The sequence below is a fragment of the Plectrocnemia conspersa genome, unplaced genomic scaffold (genome assembly GCF_051122295.1).
Source record: "Plectrocnemia conspersa isolate PC_06_02 unplaced genomic scaffold, ASM5112229v1 ptg000008l, whole genome shotgun sequence".
In the NCBI taxonomy this organism is placed as follows: Eukaryota; Metazoa; Arthropoda; class Insecta; order Trichoptera; family Polycentropodidae; genus Plectrocnemia; species Plectrocnemia conspersa.
Genome location: NW_028277172.1, coordinates 22,752,244 through 22,779,296, shown reverse-complemented (window position 1 = coordinate 22,779,296; position 27,053 = coordinate 22,752,244). Strand labels below are relative to the sequence as shown.

At 31.2% G+C, this 27,053-nt stretch overlaps 1 long non-coding RNA gene across 1 annotated transcript in view; it reads left to right on the top strand.

Moving 5' to 3' along the window:
- The first annotated feature begins 3,720 nt into the window (after window positions 1–3,720).
- Window positions 3,721–27,053, top strand: part of LOC148233455 (uncharacterized) — a 141,143-nt gene continuing 117,810 nt past the window's right edge. The window contains exon 1 of the long non-coding RNA XR_015810340.1: window positions 3,721–3,830. This is a non-coding gene — a long non-coding RNA (uncharacterized LOC148233455). The remainder of the gene's footprint in view (window positions 3,831–27,053) is intronic.

The following is a 27,053-nucleotide window of genomic DNA, read 5'->3' as shown; positions in this document are numbered from 1 at the left end:
AATTAAATAAATTAAAACACGCCAAAATGTATTTTAATAAAAGAGAAACACTAGTTATTTTTTAAACAAATATTATATATCGTTATAAATAATTAGGTTTGCAAAAAAATATTTTTTTATTTATATAATAAATTAAAAACATCTTTAATTTTTTTATTGCGTGTAATTATTAGCTGTAACTTTAATATTTTTGGCACAATGATAAGATACATTTCATATTAAATTAAATTAAATTTGTAAATAGTTGATTTTTTCAATAGAATACTTTAGCATGTTTTTATTGTCATAATAACATTGACACTGACATTATCATAGATACGCAATCTAACTCGGTTTTCATCGATGCTGATGGCGTATCTAAGTAAACAATAAAGTTTTAAAAAAACATAAAAAAGACAAGTGCATTAAAACAGGTAGCAAAGTCCTGATTGTATATTTCATAGAATATCAATGTTGCCAAATTTGATGATTCGATTACTAATTTTGGATCATTGTAACACATATACAATGTAACAAAATCTTTATTAGACAATAAAAAAGAGTCTGATTTTGCCTTGAATCGTAGAAATTGGTCAGTCTATCTACAATTAAAGGGTTCTTTACCTTTATTTCCTAATTCATAAAAGGTATATGCGCCAGAACACAGCTGCAATTAATCACTTTCTTGAACACTTTAGTCAGATATGGACACTTTGCTTTCGACTTGAAACAACGAGAGTTAAGCTTAACTCTCGACTCTTAAAAACCCAGCATGATATACAAGTGGTTTAGTCCGTGACTTATACGTAAAAGGTCTGAGTTCAAATCGCATATGAAGTTTTTTTGCTATTTTTATCGTGCTTGAAAGATCAGAACTAGTAATTATTATATAAATATAATTCTATTTGATTATCACAGATTAGGTTTTCCTAGATTTTCTTAATCTCACAGTTGGCTATCGTGATAAATAATTTAAATTGAGCTGGGTCGTATATATTAGGTATGTACTCGTATGAATCTAATAATGTGCTACTTACAGTTTATTAAGAATATCATATATGTATAGAATATACAAGCTGGAAAAATGGAATTTTTTACATTGACTTTTATATTGACCTCTCTTGATAATAAACACTTAAGATAGCTTTCATTACTTTAGCCTAAAAGCAGCGTTTAACAGATTAGTAAGTTTATAGATAGTTTTTGAACCGAAGTTTTCAAAAATTTGTTAAGTGATAAAGTCATATCATGTACTTTTTTACTTACTTAATATTTGCCTTTAAACTATTTTTAACGCAGCAAAAGACTGTGGACTTATAATTTTGTTATTTTTAAGTTCCCTTCATAAATAATATTCTGTAATTTTATCCCCAGTTACTAGATGTGGTAAATTATAGTATATTCCTGTTTGTGATTGTGATGTAAGCAGTTTCATAGGTAAGTATAAAAAAATATTGCTAAAATTTCTTAAGTAACTTACACTAACTTTTTATATTTATAGCCCTCAATTATCATCTTGTTACTGTTGCAAACGTTCAGAAACAGCTCCCACTTAACGAGGCACTCCATCACGTTATTATAGCATCAAGTAGACGTTGTTATGTGTAATATTTCAATTATGTCCCTGTGTCCATCGCACGAAAGTTCACAACCTCGCTTTGAGGGTGTATGGGTACGGCATCTGGAAACTTTTCGAAAACATCATATCAAAGGCTTTTAAGGGGCTTTAGTCCTGACAGGCTAATTACACCGCGGACCCCTCGTAATTAACCGTTTATAATGAGGTTTCTATGTTTGATCGGACGGGCTCATTGTTGGCTCGGAGGCTTTGGGAGCTTTCGCGGCTCCCAACTTCACTTAATGAGATTTGTTTTGATCGTTATCGAAATGCTTTCATTCAACATCGAATCAGCCGAGCTATTACATCATACACAAAACCAACAAATAATATAACTAAAGACTCGGCGAATTACAGATATATATTTAGTATAAAGCGTTGAAGTTTGGGCCCGAGTGAAGCTGGGTGACACCGCTATATTATATGTATGTACAGGAATGAAAAATATATTGACTCTATATAATATAATAGGATGTACATATATAAGATAATATGCATTTAGAATTTACGATATATAGCATTATTAAATGTTGCGTCAAAATTTCTATAAAAAATTATGGCAACGTTACAAATGAGCGCGGACAAATAAGTGTGCGTCAAAAGAGCGCTGCGTCATAAGAGCGTTTATCAAAGTAGCGCTGTAATAAAATAGCGTACGTGTTAGGTATTTAAAAAATCATAGGTAGCTCTCTTTTTGATAATTATACAATATGATTAAAATAAATTCTGCAAAATGAATGCTTTAACCCTTTGCAATCACATTTATTTTCAGATGATCTTATTTATATTACACTTTGCGCTTGTTTTCGCCATTCACGATAAAATGTAGTTATCTAAAATAAATGAAAAATAGTCTGGCGGGCCATATACCTGCCCTATAACTGTACGCATTCATTGCAAGTCGAGACGATAATTATTTGTCAATCTAATGAAACATTATAGAACAAATTTAATGATAAATTCAAAATCAGCGTTTCATTTTAGTACAAAATATATGTATATCGTATCTATGGAAGTGGGGAGCCATACTTTCGTATGTACATAAAAAATAATAAATAATAATATTTGCATTGGCTAATCATTTTAATCGTCATTACGCTCTGGCACTGAAAATACTAATTTTACCGCCTTTGTAAATTTCTCACAATTTACTTATATTTTGTATACCTATTTTGTATTTTATCCAAGTATTTTTGCGCTCTTATGACTGTCTGCGCATTTGATGTACGCTATTTTGTTATAGCGCTCATATGACGGCGTTCAAACGACGCACGCTCTTTTGACCGGCCGCTATTAACGAACGTATTTAATTTAATAAAATTCATTTTTACCATACCGGCGACAAGTTATTCTCTAGAAAGATCATTTTCGACAATGAAAAGAATTAAAACATTCAATATCAATCGTCAAAGTGAGAATAGATTGTCAGCTGTTGCATTAATATCAATCGAAAAAAACTTTTAGACAAATTAAAGAAAGACAATATATTACACGATGCGGTTATTGTTGACTTTTGTAAGAAGGAGGATTCCCATATTATCATTATGTAATAAAAATATATATTTTTTCACTATTTTCAACGGAAGAACGTCATTTGAAGATGTCGTAAATATGGCACATATAAATTAGTTTATTAAATAATATTTTTCATATAAATAAACTTCAAATCTTCGACATTATCCTTTTATGTCAACAACAACAGCAAAGGTGACCTTCGTGTCACTCTCGCATTAAAATAAATCGAACGAGAGATACATATTCTAAAAATAAACAAACAAACAACTTGCATTAAAATAATTGGAATTAGAGATAAATATTTTAAAACTAGACAAATTGTCAAGCTTCGATAAAAAATATTTTTTTGTAATCTGAGATGCACGACATTTTAATCGTTATGGTTTATATGAACATAGCACGAAGCATAACCTTGAGCTCGTTTGAACTTGTTTGTGCATCTCGAAATATTTAAAAAACAATCAGTAGCTATGTGTCAACGGTCGCGTAAACTGTTTCGTGTGTGTTTTTATAATAATATCCCTTTCGATGTTTTTAATTATAAAGTGAAAGTGTAATTTAGTGTATGTGTTAGAATTAAGCAGTGTATAATTCAAATTAGTGTTTATAGCTATACTTGGGCCTATGCAAGGCCGTTGCAGCGGCGCGGCGCGGGGCCGGGGTCCATAACCGACGCCGACGCCCCGCGCCTCCGCGCCCCCGCTACTCGTCCGACAAGGTAACGTCTCTTCTTTCAATTTTTTGTCTTTCGAATATAGTTAACCCTTTGTGCTCGTAAGTCCAAGCGTTACACTCTTACGTCGACAAAACTTGAAATGCATTTGTTGAAGCTAATTTTGCCATTTTAAATTTATTAATGGTAAAAAAACTTGTATTAAACACATTTTAGTAATATTCAATTTTCAACTTATGCAAATAACTCAATAATACGTTTATTGTAAAAATTTTCATCGGAACATGGCCGGATCGAGCCGTGTTTAGACCTCATAACGCTTACTTGACATTTTTACGTCGTCTTAAACTGATTTTTTCCTTCAATGGGTATCTATATTTTTATGATATGGGATTATATGCTCTAATTGTGCATAATTCTTACTTAATGTTGTGTGTCTGTTATCAAATAAAAAGAATATAAAATTTAGTAAGACGGAAAAAAAGAGCGAGATGCAAGCAGAGCTCGCTATCTCGCTCGCACTATTCAAATCAGCGATTGACAACTATCGACATTTTTCATTTAGCGGCAACTTAAATTATATTATTAGTCTTTTCGAGCTAGTAAATTACTAACAATTAGTAATCTGTGTTTTAATTATTTATAAATACATATATTGATTTATTTTTGCAAATTATCTATATAATTACAAATGACGATATAATAATGGATGTTTAAGGAAGTGGCGATTAATTTGATATAAACTGTGTTATTATTACTGTGACAGTAATAGTAGTAGGAATGATATCTAACCAATATATGATGCAAATAATGAATAAGTACGCATCTTATTATAGTCTTAAATATTATGACAATAAATTGGTATGGTACGCCAAGTAAATATTATTAACCTAATATAATACCTTTGCACCAAGAGCTCCATTTACTGTCCGAAATAATAGAATAATATATTGATTTATAATAACACTAATCAATTTACTAAAAGAGATTAGCATAATAGTTTATTATTATTATTTGTAAGCTAATAAAAATATTGTTTCTAAAACAAGTTTATATATGGTCCCCGTTTAAAATTGTAAATTTTACAATTTTTTTTATATAATTTTCATTTTAATTTTTAATTTCATTTATTTTATACACTTTCTGGATTGATAGTGCAGCAAGGGCATTTAGTACATCATAGGAAATCAAATTTGTCATATGTATTTAATGCGATTCAACGACCTGAACGAACGTTCAACATTAGCTTTAGATCAGCTAATTACAATAATAATGTTATCACGTTTTAACTATAAATATGGAACAAAGAAATAAATAAGTCAGTCAGTCGCTAGAACTACAGGATCATACAGTTGTATTATTTACGGAGCATCCTTGCTCCCCTTGCTCTTTCATAACATTAATTTTGTATATTTCAGGAAAAAAGTAGCATTTTCCTCAAATAATGCTAATTTTTTTGTTGTGCTAGACTCTCTCTCTACATATTCCATAATTAACAGAAGAATGTATATCTACTGTTCTTTTTTATAAAATGCGACTTTTTTAAATCTATATTATTTTCTGAAATGCTTAAAATTTGTCAGTGACTGTCTTTATTCCCTAAAAATAAATATATAATATATTCTAAATGTCATGTTATTTCACCAAATTTTTTTTTTTGATATTTTACAAAATAATCTTTACTTTCAATTAAAAAAGGACTGAAATTTAATTTTTAATTTTTGTAATTAATCATCGCACTCTTCTGCTGAACTAACACATAACTGCAAAATCAGAGATTTCTACTGAGATTTCAATTTCTACACTGGAAAAGTGCCATGTTGAATTAATGAAACTTATAATTAAATGTCAGCCCTTTTAAATTGAAAGTGAAGATAATGTGGCTAGAAAGCGAATACAAGGCCCAGGTTTGCTTTCTAGTCACAACAAACAATAATAAGGGACCCAATCATCACTTTCTAAGGCACTTTGAGGCCTACTGCCTAGTATCGAGGGATTGTCGACACCACCCTTCAACGATTTCAAAATTCGTTTCATTTGAATACACGCTATTGGATCGCAATTGTCTTAACATTAAGGCACTAGGATATAAATACGCATACAGTTCGCAATTGCTAAAGTAATATCCGCTCCTCATAAAAAATATGAGCATCTTCGACACCTTTTTACAAAACTTTGGCAATATGCATACAAAATCCACATTTTTGTTCAAAAGAAGTATTTGTGGTTAAAATACTTGCTTTCAAACTTTATATAAACTCTACTGGAATGTAACATGTTGTCTATGATCACGTCCACAGAAAACTCCACGATTTTTTATTAAGACACCGAATCCGCATTTGTGCGTATACTCTGAAACACTATCAGGTCATCAGCAAATAATTAATATTAGAACAAGAGAGCTCTAAATTGCTTTATCATGTCATTGACACTAAAATTGGATCCCTGCGGTACTCCAGAATGAGTTAAAAACTCGTTGGAGTTTTAAGTATGATACCAAAGTCAATTACAGTATTTATAACTAGATCTAGCACAAGTTTTAATGTTACCAGTAATGTTTTTGAAACTAGAGATTAAACAAAATATAGTGAAAAATATCTTGTCATGCACAACATCTTTCTAATAGTTCAGTAAAAAGCATAAAAATTTATATATATATTTTTTTCCCCAATTTTTTTATCTTTACCTGTTAATTTAAAACATCGCGTTTATAAAATAGTAAGACGCTTTTATATTTACACTTAACACTTAAGAATAATTAACGTAAGTAATTAGTTTTTTTAGTAAAAGAAATACAATTCTTGCATCTGCCTGAAAATTGGCATTTTGCTCAGGATTTACCTTGGGTGAAAAATTAGTTAATTAGTAAACTTCACAAAATTTCTACGCTTGGTCGGTAAGTATATAAATCTTGTTTTATTCTTTGATTGAAGCTTAACTATGCATGTGCAGTCTCTTAGTCTGAAAATTTATCAGAGAATTTGCAAAAAAATAGTCGTACGCCAGACACGCTAATTAGCATTAGAGCAGTGGCGTCGCGCTATTTATCCGACGTCTGTGTGTCCGAATGATGGATCAGCTGGCGGCTGGCAAAGTGCATAGCCAAAGATTCATTACTGGCCTCTGCCTATTTGCCAGCGTGTAGCGGTGACGAGTGAGTGAAGCATTACTGGAAGTGGAGGGTTCCCGCCTTTCATCAAAGACCATTTGGCGGCGATCCATAATGGATCCGGTATTCTCTTGTCCACTTGCCGCCGCCACTACATTAGCGGATACATTACTGTTTCTGCGAGGGGCTACCAACCATCTGGTGGCGGACAAAAAATGCAATATAGCATCGTGTCCATTTTAATTTTGCATGAAGGGGCGTGAAAGGAAATGGAATCTACATATTGTCACACAATAAAACTTGGACTACATTGTTTTTTTTTTTAAATTAATAGAGCATGTAGAATATTAAGGGAGAACTCAATTAATGATTTTATATTAATAATATTTAAGTCTCAAAGGGTAACAACGGAATAAATTCCATAATATCAAATAAATTTATTTATTTAAGAATATTAGGGGCGAACTAAAAATGTAACGGGCTGTATCAGAAACCACAAAGTGACGCATGTAGTCTTGAGAGTTTTGGCAATATAAATTTATGTTCCTGAAAATGCTTTGCTGATTGAAGACCTCGTGTTTCGATTTCGACCGATTTCTATCTTTTGCACCGGATTTTGCTTCAACCGATTGCCTCCATTTCTGTTTAGAACACTATTGTAATGAATTCTGTGCAACAAACACAATAGCAAGTGTATTTATTTGGTTTACCACTGAATCGCTGAACAGCATATATACAAAAATAAATTATCGCAATCGAAATATCACCTAAAGGGAAAACTTGACCTGCTGATGTTTTTGACTTAATACCGTAATATTGTTATTAATGCCATATTATGGCTCAATAAATTCAAGTGATTTACAGCCTTAAATTATACTAAATAACCATATTATTAGGCTCAAAAGTTAATGGCATGAGTACTGGCGATTTTATTAATTATTTCTATAAAGCCATCCGCGGTAAAAGGATTAAATATGCTTTTGTTAAGTTTGCTCTTAATTTTTTTAGCACATTTATGTTATGTATTTTTTTTAATATGGGAATGGTTTGAATGTGTTTTTTGTCACAAAATGATTTATTTTATAATACATGAAATATTTTTGTAACGAATACCGAAATAACAAAATTCCCAGTATAACGAATCTTCAATTTGTCCCCGAAAAACTTTCATACAAAATGTTTTCATTGTAACGAAGACTGATCTCAGTATAACGAAATATTTTGATCCAAACTTAAGAATGACGTTGCAACTTGACACAATAATTCTTCGAATTCAGTTCGTTCTTAACTTGGCGTATGCCGGATATGTTCATAAGCGACATTCAAGGTGTTTCGCCGACCCTCAAACGTTTTTATAAAATATTTTTTCAACAAATTTTATTATGTTCATTACAGTATCCATAAAAATAGACAAAAAATGATCTTTCAATATTGTGATAGGCTATTTTGATGCTGTAGTAATATGGTAAATAGAGTCTCCAATTACTCGAACCATCAATTACTCGAGTATCGAATATTAAAATTTTAAAATACTCGAGTACTCGAGTACTCTCGAGTATTTATCAAATGTACCAAAATAGCTATTATTCAAATTCGTGCACATATAAATAAATAAATAAAAGACTTATGTTAATTTTTATATTTATTTTAACTTTAAAATTATATTTTTTAAAAGCAATAATGCGTTAAATGTCTCGAATTTAATATTACTGCAAAGTTTTGTTTTTAATATTCCCGTTGTGGAAAAAACCCTTTCCGTTGCTGTTGATGTTGGTCTTATTGTCATCAACGGGTTGAATAAGGCCTCTAAATTATCTGTTCGCTTTTTATAGATATCAAATTTTTATGTTCTCTTCTTTCCTACTCTTCTTTGCTTAACAAAATAGCATTTTGTAATTATTCTAGAATAAATTATTTTTAACAATATACAATTTTCTATTTCTTCTGATTCTTTCGAAGAATTTAAATCTACATCCTTCGAAGATGTATTTGGGTGAATTCCTTTCACTCTAGAGCTAAATTGTTTTGGTTTATATTTTTAGCTGAGGGATCGGTATAAACAATTTACAAAACTACGCTACAACTGCATAGTCATAAAACCTAAAAATTTTATTTTTGCTATTTCATATTGTTCGTTGCCATAAATTAGATAAGTCAGGACTGTCGGACACAAAACAGCCGACGACCGAACCTACGCGAAAAAATTATTACCTGATAGTAACCGTTCTAACTCTGGAAACAAGGCATAAACGCCAAATGAAAGCAAGACGTTAATAAAGTTATTGTTGTTGCTGAGATATTTAGAAATTTTCGAATTTCGAATATTAATCGAGTAATTTTCAAAATACTCGATTATCGAGTACTTGAAAAACAGACGAGTATACTCGAGTATCGAATACTCGATTACTCGAATTGGAGACTCTAATGGTAATTAAAAATTTAATTAAAATATATCATCTTCCTTACATTCAATGTAACGTATTTTCGATCGTCCACTGACATCATCCCTCCGCCAGCTGATCCATAACCGCTCTGTCTGCCGCAACATATGTAAATATATTGTAATACAACTCTAACTATATTCCATCCTGAGTCTCACTGGCTTCTAATTCATCAGACTCCTAGGGTTCCCAAACCCTAAACTTATTTCGTAAAAAGTGATCTAGCATCGTTTCCATTGTGTTCTATTTGATTTTTACATCTAACATGAGGTTTAAATTTATTTTTACAACTTCAAATACATACTTTTGTAAAAAGTTAATTAGTTTCAGATAGTAAAAAATGCCTAATAAAATTTCTCAAGAAATTAGAAAATTCTTGATTTGACATTTTTCTCGAGAAATTCTCGCAAAATAATTTCCGAAAAGAAACACTAGGCGTAACTTAAATCCGAAATCGGTTTATTTGGTAATGTCATTTGTATCTGTTTGTATCGACCACTGACATAATCCCTCCGCCAGCTGATCCACTACCGCTCGGAGAAAAGATCTCGTCTTTTATCATCTGTCGCAACATATGTAAATATATTGTAATACAACTCTAACTATATTCCATTCTGAGTCTCACTGGCTACTAAGTCATCAGACTCCTAGGGCTCCCAAACCCTAAATTTATTTCGTAAAAAGTGATCTAGCATCGTTTCCATTGTGTTCCATCTGGTTTTCACATCTAACATGAGGTTTAAATTTATTTTTATAACGTCAAATACATACTTTTGTAAAAAGAAAATTCTTGATTTGCCATTTTTCTCGAGAAATTCTCGCGAAATAATTTCCGAAAAGAAACACTGGGCGTAATTTAAATCCAAAATCGGTTTATTTGGTAATGTCATTTGTATCTGTTTGGCAAAGCTTCAACCCGTGACATTGTTTAAGTAATGTCTAATAGGCTTAGTGCACAGTGAAAAATTATAATAATAACTGTTTAATAAACGTTTTTTCGGATAGGCATAATCCTCCTATGTTTGGTTATGAAAAAAAAAATTCTTAGTCTAAAGGACATACATACGCAACGATTATGAGTGGTCGCGATATTTTTATAAACTTTAAATAAAATCTGAGCTACCTACTATATATCATACGCTTTATGTTAAAAGCAATACATAGATAGATAATATTAATATTATTACTGCTAAGCAAATCTGGATTGGCGTTCGATTGATCGTTGATAGCTATGGGTTCAGAATTAATTAAAATTTAAATAAGTTTGAATATCACCTATTTTTAGTAATTCAGTTTAAAAAAATAATTTATAAACGTATAATATTATTTTAGTATGTTTCAATGTTGGCAAACATATACTTACCGTCTAAAAATATTTGAGAAACGCTATTTTATACTCGCGACTCAACGGTTTGCGTCACCCTTCTCGCGATCTTAAGACGTGTGTTGCGCATATCTGCGATTGTAGCATTTTATTAAGCCAAAAGGAAGAGGCAATCCAAAATAAAGATAAGCTTTACTTAGCAGCGTGAAAGCTTTCACGGCGCACACTATGAAAGGAAGGCCACACATCAACTCATTAAATAAAGCCTTTAAAAGCCCAGCGCGCGCTGTGTTCGAAAGCGCGAAGGCAATCAAACAATATCGCAACGATGTATGTGTATATATATGTGTGTATTTACAACAAAAGTAAAGAAATAAAAGAGAAGATGTGGAAATAAAGTATGCATGACTCATTCAGAGTATATTGTAAAAATACATAAAATAATTCGTGGAGCTTTTAAGTTATTGGATGTTGAGCTTAACGATGTTTATTTGGGAATTTTAATTAATAAAATAGGTAAGCAAACACGGTGTAAAAGTGTTGTTTCATATTATATTTGGGGTCGCAGCAGGGGCGAAGGGGGCAAATAGCAAATTGGGCTAATGGAAATTTAACAACCGCTGCAATACCACAAATTTAACTTCGATACCGTTTTAAAATTTAAGGGCAATCGAATGCTGAATCTATTAATATTTTAATTAAATTTATATGAGGTGTATGTGTATACATTAACTTAAAAAATGCTTTAGAAAATAATATTTTAATTACTATTATATATTATATATTAATTACTATTATCAGCCATTAGATACCAATTGGCGTCCTGAGTGTGCCGAAAGTTAAATACCGCAGACGCCAATTGGCGTCTTATGTATGTGATGGTTTCCATGTCAAATTAATAATATATGTTTAGTGTTATATTTGATTTTTTTTAAGGGATGACTAAATATATTTCTGAATTTTCTTTTTATCATAATTTTTTTTTTTGACGAGTGAACTCATACAACGGTCGGGAGCAGGGCTTACAACAAGTCTATGCAATGTATAACATTTTTAATTGCCTATTAACACTAAATATATTTATCAATATTTAAGCTAGACTCAAAAGCACAAGCTCTAGCATTCGCGAAAATTATTTCTTAACGTTTTATGCTATGTGTTTATCATTTTGTTGATTGCTATGTATACATTTCCATTCTTCTCATAATAATGATGTATGTAAGTCGAAAAATGTTGAGAATCCTTTACGTTCGCTTTAACGCCATTAGACTTTTATTTATGGACTTACATGAAGGATAAAGCATACGGCGGAGTCGGCACTCAAAAAACTACGCAAAGCACTTAAATAGACGAGTGCGAGTATTACAGCGGCACGTATTTTTTGTGATCGTTTGCTTCAGCTGAAAATTTTGACTTAATGCAAATTTATAACTTAATAAAATGACGCCATCTTGTTTTTTTAATATTAAAAAACAAGGTAACTATATGTTTCTAAATATGTAACGAATGACTGACAAACTTCTGTTTCGTGGATGAAAAATATTTATGTGTATCTATCAAAGGTTTTCAATGAATTTTCTGGAAAAATATAATATTACACTTTTTAATGAAAAGGCAAATATGCTTGACAACAAAAAAAATATATATTCGTGAAATCATATATTTAAAAAAAATTAAAAAAAAAAAAAAAAGGCGTTGGACGTCTCAGACTAGTAACTCTGAGGTTGCGGGTTCAAGCCCCGGCAGCGGCACTCGAATTTTTATTTATAAAATGCACTATCATTAAAAAAAACGGTCTTAGCTGCGGTGATGATAAATTGTATAGCAAATAATAATTTATAATTAATAATATAAATTCCCAGACTTTCGATCTTGTGGTTAATATTTACTTATAGGTATTCATTATGTCTGATTGAATCAATAGGTACAGATTTGCCCGTTGTAACGCATTGGGCTTATGTCTGTCAGATTACAGCGGAATTTATTATTGTTATAAATATATCAAACTAGGCAATGTTAATTTAATATCATGTAATACAAATATGATGAAAACAATTTTTATTTATTATTTGATTACTAAGCAAGATTAAATTTGCTTTATCTCGTATATCGAGAGTGACCATAAAAAGTGGCGTGCATGGGACCGTGCCATCTCTGGCCGCTGCCGTCAATTAAAGGATTAATGACAAATACTCGCCACTTAGCGAATGCTTTTAGTGTTGCCAGTGTTTCGCTCTCCCAGGTGGGAGGACGGGCGAGGATGAGCCGGGTGGTGGGTGCGGGGGAGACTTTAATCCCGACAGAGGAAGAATTGATTACTGTGTTAACTGCAGTAATGGATTTTTGTCTTGTCAAAGTATAATGGAAGCTTAGAGCCAAGTTAAATTTGCATCAACTTTACACAGTACTTATGTGTGTACGCGAGAATGTATATATTTATAATATATTATTTATATTAAATGAAAGCACAAGTTTTAACTTAATATTGGTGTTGTATACTGTACAGTATAATTGCACAGAATAGAACAATTAGGACGTATATACTCGCACTCTATCATATCGTGAACGCCACAAAAGATTAATCGAATCGTACATTTGTCACGGTCTTGCCGTCAGAATCAAATAACATCTCTTTTCTCTTTCACTTTAGATTGAACCACACGTGACTAATACAATTTTGATTCGGATTCGAACCCGGGATCCGGTCCGTTCGCTCAACTGCCCTCGCTGTTAACCAATTAGCCGCCGCCCGTGTGCCGTTACGTCTAAACCAGACTGGTGTTTTATTTTACTTTTTTAATCCAGAATTTAATTTGCCGGAACCCTTTAACGTTGCAGTTTAATGTGATTAACCTTTGGCAAAGAATGCTTTTAAAGTTGGTTTTAATCAATTTTATTTTATTTAGTGTTGTTGTTGATTTTGATACATATGTATATATAAGCCGTCTTATTAAAGAAAATACTTTCTGATAAGTTCTATCGTTTTTTATTTTAACTTTAACATTTTTCTTGCTAGTTCAGGTGCTCACTACTAACTATGGCACAACAATGCTAATGTCATCCAAGTACGTATCTTGAGGATTGAATAAACGCAGCATCTCTCAAGTGATACCTCGGATTATAAATCACAAATTTAATACATTATCATACCGAGTTACTAATGTAACAACGAAGTGAGCAAATAATTAGTTTTTATAAGAAGAAAGGACAGTATCGGCAGACTGTAGTGAAATTATTTTACATTAAGACAATGCTAAACCACATACATAAAAACTTGATTGGACATTGTACCGTTAGATTTATTTATATACTTATTTAGATCAATGCAAAATTTTATCTATAAAAAAAACATACTTTTATATGCTATAAAAATGATGGCGAGCAAATGTCACAAATAAAGAAAGTATACTATGGATCATTGATAGTTTTATTTTTGATGAAAAGCAAATTTTTATAACATTATAAATATATAGTAATCTTTATGATAAAAGGTAAATATTTTTAGCTCACTTTAACAACTTCTTTTTTATAAAGTTGAAATTACTTTTCAAACAAATTTATTTTTACCCATGTTTTCAAAGCTACCGATACATGTTGTATATTATGATTTTTCATCTAGATTTTTGAGGGTCTTTGAAACGTATGTATGTACTTATTTTTTGTAATTAAAAATATTAATATTTCAAAATATATGATTTATTCTATTTTTTCGAGAGTCAAGATAATCATGTTTTTTAATAATGCATTCATGAAATACTATTTTATTTATTATATAATTCATTAAAGTTAATTTCGTATCCTATTTTTTTCTCATTATACATATAAACATTTTTTGTTACAAATTGTTATGGGTTTTCGATATTTTAACGGGGCTATTATTTTTTTTTTAAATTTAAAACATAAAAAATACTTGGTTAAAACATTTTTAGCTAAAAAATCAAAGCGGTATAAAACGTTTTAAAATAGTAAATATATAACGACTTCTACGTTTTTTTAACCCTTTAAACTCCAGCGACTTTTTAGTAAGTCACCTGTTATTTCTCTTCACGCGTCAGTATCTCTTTCTAAAAAATAAATATAAAAAAATAGATTACTGATAATGAATCTAGTACAATAATCTTTAATAATTAAAAATAAAATTGTAAGTAATTCGTGAATCTGTTTTAAAAAAATAGTTTGTTTAAAAAAATAATCTAATTACCGGTGAATTGCTGGTGGTTTAAGTGGTTCAATATTTTATGTATTTTTTATTGACATGAAACTTTATTTTAAGAATAGTCAGCCTGATTAGCTATCTTGTTTCAAAATGGCGGCTATTTAAAACATAAAAAAATCCCCCGTTAAAATAACTTACTTTAAAATAATATAAAGAAAAAACAAACAGGTAAAAAACGTTTTAAAACAGTAAATATTTGAAAAAAATTATATGTTCTTTTACTTTTTGTAATACACCATAATCAATGTATACCAACAGTAAACTTTTTCTAAGAACAGCCAGCCAGATTTGCAATCTTTTTTCAAAATAGCGGCTATTTAAAACATTTAAATATTTGTTACTTAGCTAAAAAATCTTAACAATAATAAAAAGGTTATAAAATAAAAACTTCTATTACGTAACTTATTCTAAAAATAGATTATGTAAAAAATCTCGTCTAAATTCATAAACCACTCTCATCCACCATCGTGGTTAAAAATATTAATAACCAATAAAAAATAATAAAAAACGTCCAGGAATAAAAATAGAAATTTAACGTGGCGTTGCAAAAACCCAGTTAATTTTAGTGATTTTTTTTTAAATCATGAATTATATTATATAATTAGATAAAAAAATTGTTTTTTCTTATTAAAACTATGATGGAAAATCTTTATTCCTTTAAAATTCAAAAACCTAGTTGATTTACGTAGAGTTTTTTATTAGTTGATTAGATTTTTTGTGCAGTATAAGAGCCTTCAAGTCATCTCGAAAATCAAGTTGAACTCTTAGCTACATATTTAACCTCCTCAAACCTGAATTTTCATTTTCGTAGACAAAATGTTTTTGTTAATTTTTTTTATTAAATACATTAAAGAGGTATAAAATTTTATTTTTCTCGTAGAATTTTTTTTGTTAATTTTTATCATTAAATTAAAAAAAATATGGTGTACAGTCCGTCCAAGATATGAACGCTCATTGTTACAGTATTGGTTAAAGAATATAATAGGGTGACCATGTGATATAAAACGTTCAATTAATTTTTGCTATTTTATTTTAATTTGTTGAAAATAATGTAAAATATCACTTTCTTACTTATTTTATTTATGTATATACATATTTAACTCAAAAACACGATAGAAGTTTTGGAATCACTCTCCAGGCTAAATATCTGTTTAATATAATATTTTTTAAAAATACTAATAGAATATTACAGGAGTTGTTTTATTGATTAACACAACATGACAATAATTTATAATAAAAATATAGCACATTATAATTTTTAATTCAATTTCCAACGTATGGTCACCCTACCCTTAAAACAGCCCTGATTTAGTATTGGTAACGTTCTCCTATCGGTGTAAACAAATTCGCGGAAAACTGTTTATGTATGCATACATGCGTACATGCACCCTTGTTTTCAACACAACGATGATGAGCGTTAACATCTTGGATGGACTATACACAGTGATGTACAAAAAGTCTGTGATAAAAAAATTAAATCATGAATGGATTAAAAAATAAGCAATAAAGCTAATGCACATTGCGATGTGCACTGAATTCTTATGAATTCTAAGTCAGAAGGGATGTGGTAGTATTTAAAAGTTGATTTGAAAAAAAAATGCTTTTAATATGCGAGCGTTACGGCTGTAGTGCGATTCATTACAAAAAATCATTTTAAATTTTATTAAAAAGTTTAAGGTTTGAGAACCCTATGGGCGTGACTTCATAGCCAGTGAGATGCTTAGTGGAATTTAGTTATAGTTTTATTACAGTATTTACATATGTTGCGACAGACGATAAATGGCGAAATGTTTTCTCCGAGCGGTGGTGGAAAAGCTGGCGGCGGGATGTGTGCGTCCACTCGCCTCTTTGAGTAGCTGTTGGTAACTGCCTTCTCCTCATTGGAGCCCGGGCATAAGTATTCAGGGCTGCAAAGCTTGCTAACCAATCGCAATTATGCATCGATCATCAAGTCAATCGTTGCAGTCGCTTCTTAGAACGCAGTAGAAAGCTTGATGGACATTGTCCAAGTCCGTATAGCATTGCAACGGGAATCTTGTGGATCCGGTGATTTATTTTGCAACAAATACATATTCTCTTAATGACGGAGAATATTTACAGTAAGAACAAAACTCACGGGATTTTTTCTGGTCGTAACGAGGGCTTTTGTGTGGTCTATCCTTTATGCTATTGTCTTGTTTCATTGTTGATGGATGATCATTTTGGTCACAGTATATTAACGCAAGTTTTGAGATTCAGACTCTTTAAAACGTGGTCATCTTTGTGTGGACGCCACAAAAGTTTTGATTATTTAAAAATTGCAAAGTGTAGTGAATTTTATAATATACTCGTCGTAATAATATGTTATTTTTAAATAAAAAAATATTTTTAAGTATTTTAATTAACGAAGAAAGACGCTTGAAATTTTATTTTCTTTGTACTTGATAACAAAGAATAGATTGTTGTAGTTTTTAATTATTAGTTTACGAATATATACGTGTCCTCGTATATATTCGAATCACCGTGTGACGCCATAAAACAATAAACAAAGGCCAGTAGTTTTTTATGTTTCATGAAAGTAATTTGCAGTCTTTATATCAAACACACAGCATCGAACCTGTATTCCGTATTTTAAAAATTTTAAAACGTTGAATACAATTGAAAAAATAGTTTTGTCGACGAAACACAATGATTCCAGGGATGCTTACAAAATGAAACGAGGTTTTTGAATTCCATTGAATATTCACAACAACTGGTTGTCATATATTATTGAATACAAAAATACAAACAGTCCAACAAATTTCAGTTTCTATTATTTTTTTCTACAATAACGTCTAACTCAAACTCGCGTTCACACTACCAACTGTGGCACAACTGTAACACAATAATTTAAGCGATTTATCAGAATTACATTGACTGTTCTTCTGATTAATTAGAATAGTTCAATCTGATTAATTCTATAAGGTCTCTATAAATATGATAATATGTTTATTATTTAACCTCACCCCTAAAATATCCAATTTCTAAAATATGTGTACACACCCACGCAACGGAATCCATCAGGTAGATATGAGCGATCCACTAGAGACGCAGTTTCATTAAAACCGGACCTCACCCTCTCGAACATCCCAGCTCGCCCCTAAAGCGGCCCATACACGCTCGCTAATTGATAGCCCCGTGAAGCGATCTGTCTCGCACGTGAGCCAATAATACGAGATTATTGCTACGCTCTACTGTAAATATTGCGAGGCTCTAATTAATTTTCAACATCGCATTCGCAATTACTTATCCAATATTTTGCCTTGAATTCAAATTGAAACAAGTATGATTTTATCGAGGTCTCAATTAAACGAATCGTACATGGAGGGTCGGAATTTAAATGACTTAAACTGGAATTAACCCTTTTCACTCGTGACCTAAGTGAAATACAATATCACTTGAGGCGAGCAATTTAACAGTAATTTTAAGATGTGAAACAAATATATTTTTGTATTAAATAAATAATAATTAAAGCTATGATGCTATCAATTATATTTATGTCAACTATGATTTATAAAGAAAAAAGCTGCTAGGTCTATTATATATAAAATTTTATTACTACACGTATTATTTATTAAGTCGAGATGACATTTTGATGACTTAGACTTCCTCTCATTATGTTTTTCAATACAAGAAACAACTATCTTGCGATCCATCCATGGGTATGATTACAGTTAAACGCTCATAGAATTGCCTGTCGAGCGCAAAATGTTAAACAATTATTAACCGCATTTCTCTTTTGTGTATCAAACCGACCAGATCACAATTGGTAATTATGTATGTTATACGTGACATGACTCGATACCCTTCACAACAGATGAGTAGAAGAAGAAAAACTCGAATCTCCGTTTACAAGACGACCGGCCGTATTTACATAAACGGATACGTCTGATTCATTATAAGTTTAGTGAGACGGTAAACAGGCAAGTGCTACAGTTTTCATCTCGCGGGTGCCTGTGTTTACGTCTCTTTCGCTCGTGCTTAAATTGGGGAGGAGGATAAGAGATGGAAGTAGCCCACTGGCGGCGGCTAATTGGGTGCATGTCCAATTATTTGCGAGTAGCTCTTTTGGGATGGAAGGGGGATTCCTTGTATGGGATGGCGGCTACGTTCAATTCTAACATATTATACAACTGGAAAGAGAGGTGTTGACACATCAAGACTCGGCATATTCACTAATTAACGAAACGTTTAAGAACAAAAGCAAATGTTTACGATATGATAAAGAATGATCGCTCTTACTGAGCAAGAGAGACAGATTAATAACCTCGAGGGTGTTCGACAAGGCCTGATATAATTTAAAGCAAATACTTTTTAATCTCTAATAATAGGTGTACACCTATTATTATTTATTTATTCACAATCTGTTTATACATAAACAATAAGTAATTTATGTTGTTGTGGTATTGCCAAGTAAAGAAAATATCCCATTGGATGCCTCTCCATATTTATTTTTACAAAATCTAATTTATTTTATATAATACGAATTTATTTGTTGATGACCTTAGAGGGTGATAAAATCGTAGTTAATGAGACGCTTAGTGGAATCTAGTTAGAGTTTTTACTACATTATATTTGTTTATGTTGCGACAAATGATAAATGGCAAGATGTGTTCTTCGAGCGGTGGTGGAGAAGCTGGCGGAAGGATGATGTCAGTGGATGATCCTCAGAGTTCTTATTGGTGTGGCAGCGACAGTAGTGAAGAAGCTGACGGCGGGATGTGTGAGTCCATGATCGTATGTTTTCTGCGGACGGCGGGCGGCCGCTGGTTTCTTCGAGTATCTGTCTGGTCACTGCCTTCTTAAGTATCCAAGGCTGCAAAGCTTGTTGACCAATCGCAATTATGCAGCGATCATCCAGCTAATCGCTGCAGTCGCTTTTTAGAACAGCAAAATAGGTAGAATACGCTCGGGATAAGGATGCGGGTTTGCTATTGTGTGCGTGTACATGTATATGAGAGAGAGAAGCGATGTAGCGTGTACTTCGTTCTCTCGCTTTCTCTTTTAAGGACAGTCGTTGATTCGTCAACGCTGATATTCGTCATTAAAGTGCAGTGTGGCACAGAAGTTCGATCTTTTCTAGCGATTTATTTTAAATAATTTTGTGTTGATATTGGTTTAACCCAGATATGCCTACTGTCTCATGGGTAGGTCACTAAACTCGTGCCACTGTTTTTTTATTTATAAATGAAATTTTAAGAGAACAAAATTTCTTGGGCATATCTGGGTTAATTGATATCAAGGCTTCAAATATAAACTGTAAGTTATTCGTTCTCTTACCCGTGGATTAAAATATTTTAATTATTTTTCCAATAATCCGTACGTTATTGGTTTTTTTACACTTTTCTCTGTAAGGCTTAAAAAAGTTATTATTCTTATCGTTGCGCCAATGATAATTTTTTAATTTATTCAATGGATTCTAATGATTTAATAGAGTCGTCGAGTCATTAAACAATCTGCGAATAATTTCTTTCCTCATTTTATATCTTTTTGCTTTTGAAGAATAGCTAAAGACTTTATTCTTTTTTTGACTAGTGAAAGATTTTGAATTTTGCAAATATTTAATTAATGACATCAATGTCTGGTTTCTTCGATTATCTAATATTTTTTTAATTGTCCGTTGAAATTTCCAACTTAGCTCAGATGTAAATATGTTAAATAAACATATATTTTCTTTTAAAATAAAAAAAAATAAAATATTCTGAGCGAAATTGTTTTGAGTCACACAGTTCACGCACACAATAACAAACCGGAATCCTTATCCCGAGCGTACTCTATACGTCTTTAGAAAGCGATGTTCGCTTGATGGGCATTGTCCATGGTCATATTGCATTGCTATGGAAATCTTGTGGATCCGGTGATTTATTATAACCATGACCGCTTCGCAACAAAGAAATATTCTCTCAATGACGAAGAATATCTACTCGTGTTATTTATGTGATCGTAATGAGAGCTTTGTCTGTGATTTATAGGATAATGAGAAGGCCAAATTATTTTAATATGTATTATATATGTCATAGAAGAATTAATTTTGAATTTATTTTATAGGCTCATTTTTAAATAGAAGCTCTAAAAAGCTGTGCTTATTTTTAAAATAACGATGCATGTAACTTCAAGCTTAAGTTTATATATCTGATGTGACCTTTAAAAAATGATTGATTCAAGCAAACTATTTATTATATATAATACTCCTCGTTTGACTGCATATCGAATTAAAGCCACATGTTTTCACAATGTTTAACCACTCCCATAACACAATTATCAAGATATTACACCAGCAGAGGGGGTGTTGAAAAAATAAATTTCTCAACAAGTCCCCCCGGCTAATGCACGTACGCATGCAAAAACAATCAAGGTAAGAAGGTATTAAGGGCACTCTGGGGTTCTCCCTTAATCTTCCCCCCCCCGTGAACAGGGCCGGCCCAGTGGGCCTACGGTGCAAACTTGCTTTAAACTTTTTAATTAAATTTCTTTTGTGTGCCAGTGGGTGTGTGGATGTGTGGGTTATTTTTATTTTAGAAAAGCTCTCCCCGCGAGCGTTTGCAAAGCTCCCCTATTGTTCCCAGATGGACCACCAAAAGACCACATCCTTGAAAACTTAATAAAAGAGTGACATATTGGCACAACGTCCCCCGATCCCGAGATGTCGGATATACTCGTATATTGTCCCTTTGTTCGGCCGGTCTTACCTTTATTGCTCAAAGTGAATATTGGACCAGTAGCGGTTCTAAAATTTGCATGGAGATTTGATTGTGTCAATATACATACATATGTATGTAGTAACAAAAAATCTCTTGACTCTTAAAAATATATATCTGTAACCATTAATTTAATTATTCGGAATTTTGTTTCAATCTTTTGAGAGTAAGACATTATTATTTTTGAGTGACTACCTAGGCAATTGACCGACAGATTTCGTATATTGAAATTATTTATAAAAAAATAATGCTTATTCCTACACAATTGAATTAATTTTTGACAAAAAATTCAGTCTGTCGGTTATTAATAATCATTAGTTTAAATACTTTAAAAATATGTAGAAGTGTGTTAAATCAGTTATGGGTGAAAATCGAGTGATTCTACGCATGAAACGCAAAAACTCCACTTCGTTCGTCAAAGTAACCGGAAAATGTTTCAAAGTAACCGGAAAATCCAGATAAGCATATAATTTGGGGGTGCTTCTTATATTCCGGAATGGAAGGTACAGTAATGGTGGTGAATTATATACAGCTGTGGCTAATTGAAAGACAAACCCAAAATCATGGAGAGGTCTAAACAAATGTCGATCACGGTAAAATTAAAAATAATAGCATATCTCGAAGAAAAAGTTTAAATTCTAGAGAATATAAAAAAATGATAAAGTAATATTTAGACTGGCACAGAAATAGTCCCATTAAGCCGATATATTTAGGCAAAAATTAAGAAAAAAAATTGCTTTAGATAAAAATAAAGGAACATAATTATAACCTTGGCCAAATTCATATACTTACATTTTAATTTGTGTAGTAATGCTCTTTTACAGTTAAAATAATTAAATTGTTCTCAAAAACATGTGAGATAATCGCATCAAATTTTAACTACTCTATCGTCATCGCCATAAATATAAACTAGTTACTGAATAATTTCAACAGGCGAAATATAAATTTATCGGGCAGATGGTGACAGATGACAATTAGATACAGATTGTGCCGCTGAAGTAGAAGTTTATTTATGAAAAGTTGTTAAAAAATAATGATTCAAGAGATCAGCGCATGAGGCGACGCCGGTCGTTGTCTTTCCGTCAAAGTCCATCAAATAATGTGTTAGTCTACGCCATCGTCACGTCAGTGTTACTACAGATTTAACATTGTATGATGCTTTTTATGAAGGCCGGTTGTTTATCCACACATACAGTGGGCAAACACAGCGCCGATGGCGTCCAATTTGCTCCGTCGCTAATTAGACACTCCCCAAAGTGTGCAAACACACAATAAAACAAAGCTCATCAAAGTCGCACACCTGTGCAGCAGCAGCAGCCAAAAGAATTAGAGGGCTTAGCCGGGCTATGTATGGATGTTGTTACGTATAAGTGCGCCACCTTGAGTCGCTTCGTTACGCCGGAGACAATTAGCGGGGCTAACAAAGCCCCGCTGCTCGGGGGCCCCGCGGTCGCTCGAGGGCCCCCGTATAACAAGGGGCTCATTAGACAGCGAGAAATAATAATGTTACGCCGCTCTCGTCTTCAGAGGCCTCGTCCATCAGACCCTCGTCGCGGACGTACATCCGCCATGATTTGTGTCTAAGCAAATTGGGCATAATTCAGGATGTGTGTGTGTTGGATGCGCGGAGATTTATTATCGGGGCGAATCTGGAGCTAAGGACCTGCCTGTTTGCTGTTGTGATAGACGAATGAAGGGAGATGGCTTGTGCCTGGCGGGGATTTGGATAGTGGAAGAATATAGATATGCTGAACGAAAGTGAATGGATTACCCGTTTAATATATATAAGTTGATTTAGCTGCAGCATTAATAAAGTCTTATTTTTTATTTAAGATAGATAATATGTGCGAAGTCTGGTGGTGGTAAATTATTTTGTAGCCGTAGATATATACGTGTCTGTATTGTTTTTAAATAGTAACAAAGAATGAGTTGAACTCTTAGAAAATTGGGTGCTTAGCTAAACCTGATTATCGATTAATATTTTTTTATGGTCGTCTTGGTCGATTAGGTGTAGCTCCGCTTGGCTGAACTTTTGTTATTCCAAGTCGAAAGCGAAGTGGTAGTTCTAGATAAAGTTCCTAAGTGAAGTATTTAAAATAAGTGGCGAAAATGATTAAGTACGGTGGTGTTCTGGCTTATATCACATTTAGGATATAGGGAAGGATCAGCGTCTCTTCTAGTTATCGATCATCTGACCAATGTTCGAAGTAAAACCAGACTTTTTATTATTATCTGATACAGATATCAAGAGATTCTTTGGCTTGTAAATATTCAAATGAAATGTAAATATAAATAAATCCTAATTTTTGTATAAATATAATATTACTGTCATGAAACAACAAAAAATTGTATAAGCAGAACTGAGTCGTAAGTAATATCATATTGTATAGTGATTCTCATCTGCTTTTCATTTCATGCTTGTTTTATTTGCAAAATATATTTATTTGATAGACGAAATTTATCGCATTCAGAAGAAAAACATCACGCGCCACACTCTTTATATAGTTTTTTGTATAACATGTGGTTTATCATTCTTACGACTAAAGTATGACATTATTTCGCTGGCATAAAAATTTACTAAATAAAATATTACAGAAATTATTTAATGTATTTTATATGTAAAATATTCGCTATTTTAAAATTGTTTTTATATTTTTGGTATATATGATTTTTAATATGGACAATATAATAATGGCGTGACATGAATTGGTTAGCTCCACTTATGGGTAAAAATGTCTTATTAATCTCACATCTCACATCTCCTAAATAATAAGTTAAGAACTTGATAAATATACAATACCATTTTGCTCGCGTATCTGTCAGAAAATAAATTGTATGCGAATGGATTAATATAAAGTTGCATGTGAAAAAAGCAAGAGATGATCTGATCTATATTGAAGATTTATCTGATCCATTATTTCATTCCAATGAATAAAAATACAGTAGACGTTTTCTCTCCTTCTTGTAAAGTTGACAAATATGAAGTTAGTTGTGCTCTGAAAAATAACCGATATGTTTATTATCTGCTAGTGTAATTAAAACAACAATAACAAATTATTAATAGTGTCTTACTTTTTTTTATTAATAAAATAAATAATAAAAAACGAAAAATAAATGATAAATAGTTTAATGTTACAATAAAAAGCAAATATTAAACTGAACAATTTATAAATTTAATGTAATAATGAATTTAAATGAGACTAGCTTAAGACGCTGAGATTCTAATGAAGATTTAATAAAGGAAACTTAACGTCGGATTAAGGGGCAAAAAATTACCAAGTAGAAAATGTATTGTATGGTTTAAGAATCTATGTCAATGGTTGAACTACATTGAAAAAGATAGCATCAAAGGAAGAAGAATAATAGTTAACTTTATTATTCAGACGACTTTTACTATTTTTTTATGATTTTATATTTTATAAAATTATTGTTAAAATAACTATAAACATACATATTCATAAAAACATTTTAGCGAAGAAATACAGCTAAGTTTAATTTTTGCATAAATAATAAATAAAATATAAATATATGTTTAAACCATAAAAACTTAAGCAGTAGATTATATTCTTCACTACGATAAGAAGAACTGCAATTGTAGGAAACATAATAAGCGTTTTTATACAGTAAATTGCATATCTTTCGTGTAGAGCCAAATCATATTTTGAAGTTATCAATCTCAAAAAAGAATGCAAAATGATTTTTTAATATATTGCTTAGCTTAAATATAAAAAAAAACTATCTGAAATCATGACTAAACAAGTTCAGTAGTTATTTTACTTCTCTGACTATTAAAAAATATACAATAGTGGTGCTAAATATAATGCATTAAATACCTTACATTAATCTGTCTGGAATTCAAAAGATCCTCGTCGTTTTTTCACCAATGAAGATCATAAACCTATATATATTATAAATCTTCTCTGAATCTCTCATTACACACAATATGAAGCTCTTCTGTTATTATCTTAGAATCCATAATAATTAAAGATTTACAGTGATTACACACCTATTAATACAAACCTCTGTACTATTTGTGTATACCACTTACAGCTCTGATATATCAATAATAGAATTTCTATCTTTATTATAGAGACATAGGCTATCTTCTAGCTATATGATTTAAAAAATGCAACAAAGATAATATTTTTAACTGCTTAAGCTAAAATTTATCAATCATTATATTCTCTGCTTTTATTTATTCTAGTCTATGTGACTGAATCATTCAGGAATATTAATCAAACTATAAATATAATTGCTTAAACATCTCTAAATCTTTACAAACTTTAACACTGCAAGTTATATAATGAGATACAGTAGAAAATATGACTAGAAATAGTAAGTTATTTTTATATATTGTACAGTTATTTTTGGATGTAGTATAAAACCGAATTGGAATTTAAGTTAAGAATATTTGAAGAGTACTGTTATGTGTTGTGTTATATTTTTCGTTTAAAAGTGGTAATAAAGGTATATTATAAAATATTTAAAAACTTACATATTAAGTGGATAAATTTTCGTAAATAAATATGTACAGTCTTTAATGTATGAAATATAATTGCTTGATTTACTTGAACATGTGTTATCAAGCGCGTACGGTGAGATACATTCCCTTTCGCTCGCTCGCGTTTTAAGTGACGAGAGTGAGTGAGAAGAAGAGGGCGTGCGGAACGCATGTAACGCACGCTTTTATCTCTCACTCTCTCTCGCGCATGTATCCCAAGATATATGTATTATTTTTGGTTATTAAAAAAATAATATTTTCTATTATACTTACCGTTCTTAATCTCAAGTTATTTTTAAAAAGAAAATGCGAAAATAAATAAATAATACTTTATTTACAAATGATTATTGAACAAATATAAATTTATAACTTCTTTCACTTCAATTATATAATACATATACATGTCGATATACAATAAAAACTTAAAAATTACATATATAGATACAAAATTAAAACGAAACAATTTTAGACTCACTCACAGTCACCCATAATAATCTAGAGCAAAATCTTTATTTATTTTCTTTACAAACAAAACTATTCAAGTAAATAAAAACAAATATAATATGCATGATAACATAAATAACAACAAAAACAAAACAGACCGAATGACAATAGTTTTTCTTTTAAAATTTACACAAGTTCGTAATGATATTTTAAGGTACGTTATAATCGATTTTTAATTAATTCATAACAAAGCGTTTTATTTTTATTTTTTAATTTACTTTTTTTTTAATAAGAATGCGAAGCAAACATATCTTCACTTGCGATAGCCTATCTTCTTTCTTCATCTTCGATCATCACATCTCTTTACAGATTTTTTAAAAGTTTACTTTGGTTTGAGTTTTTTTTTAAGTACATACTTAAAACATACAATAAATTTATTATGTACAAATTACAGTTTTTGTTCGTTATATATTTTTAATTTTGTTTCGTATACTTAGTTCACGAGGAAATCTTATCT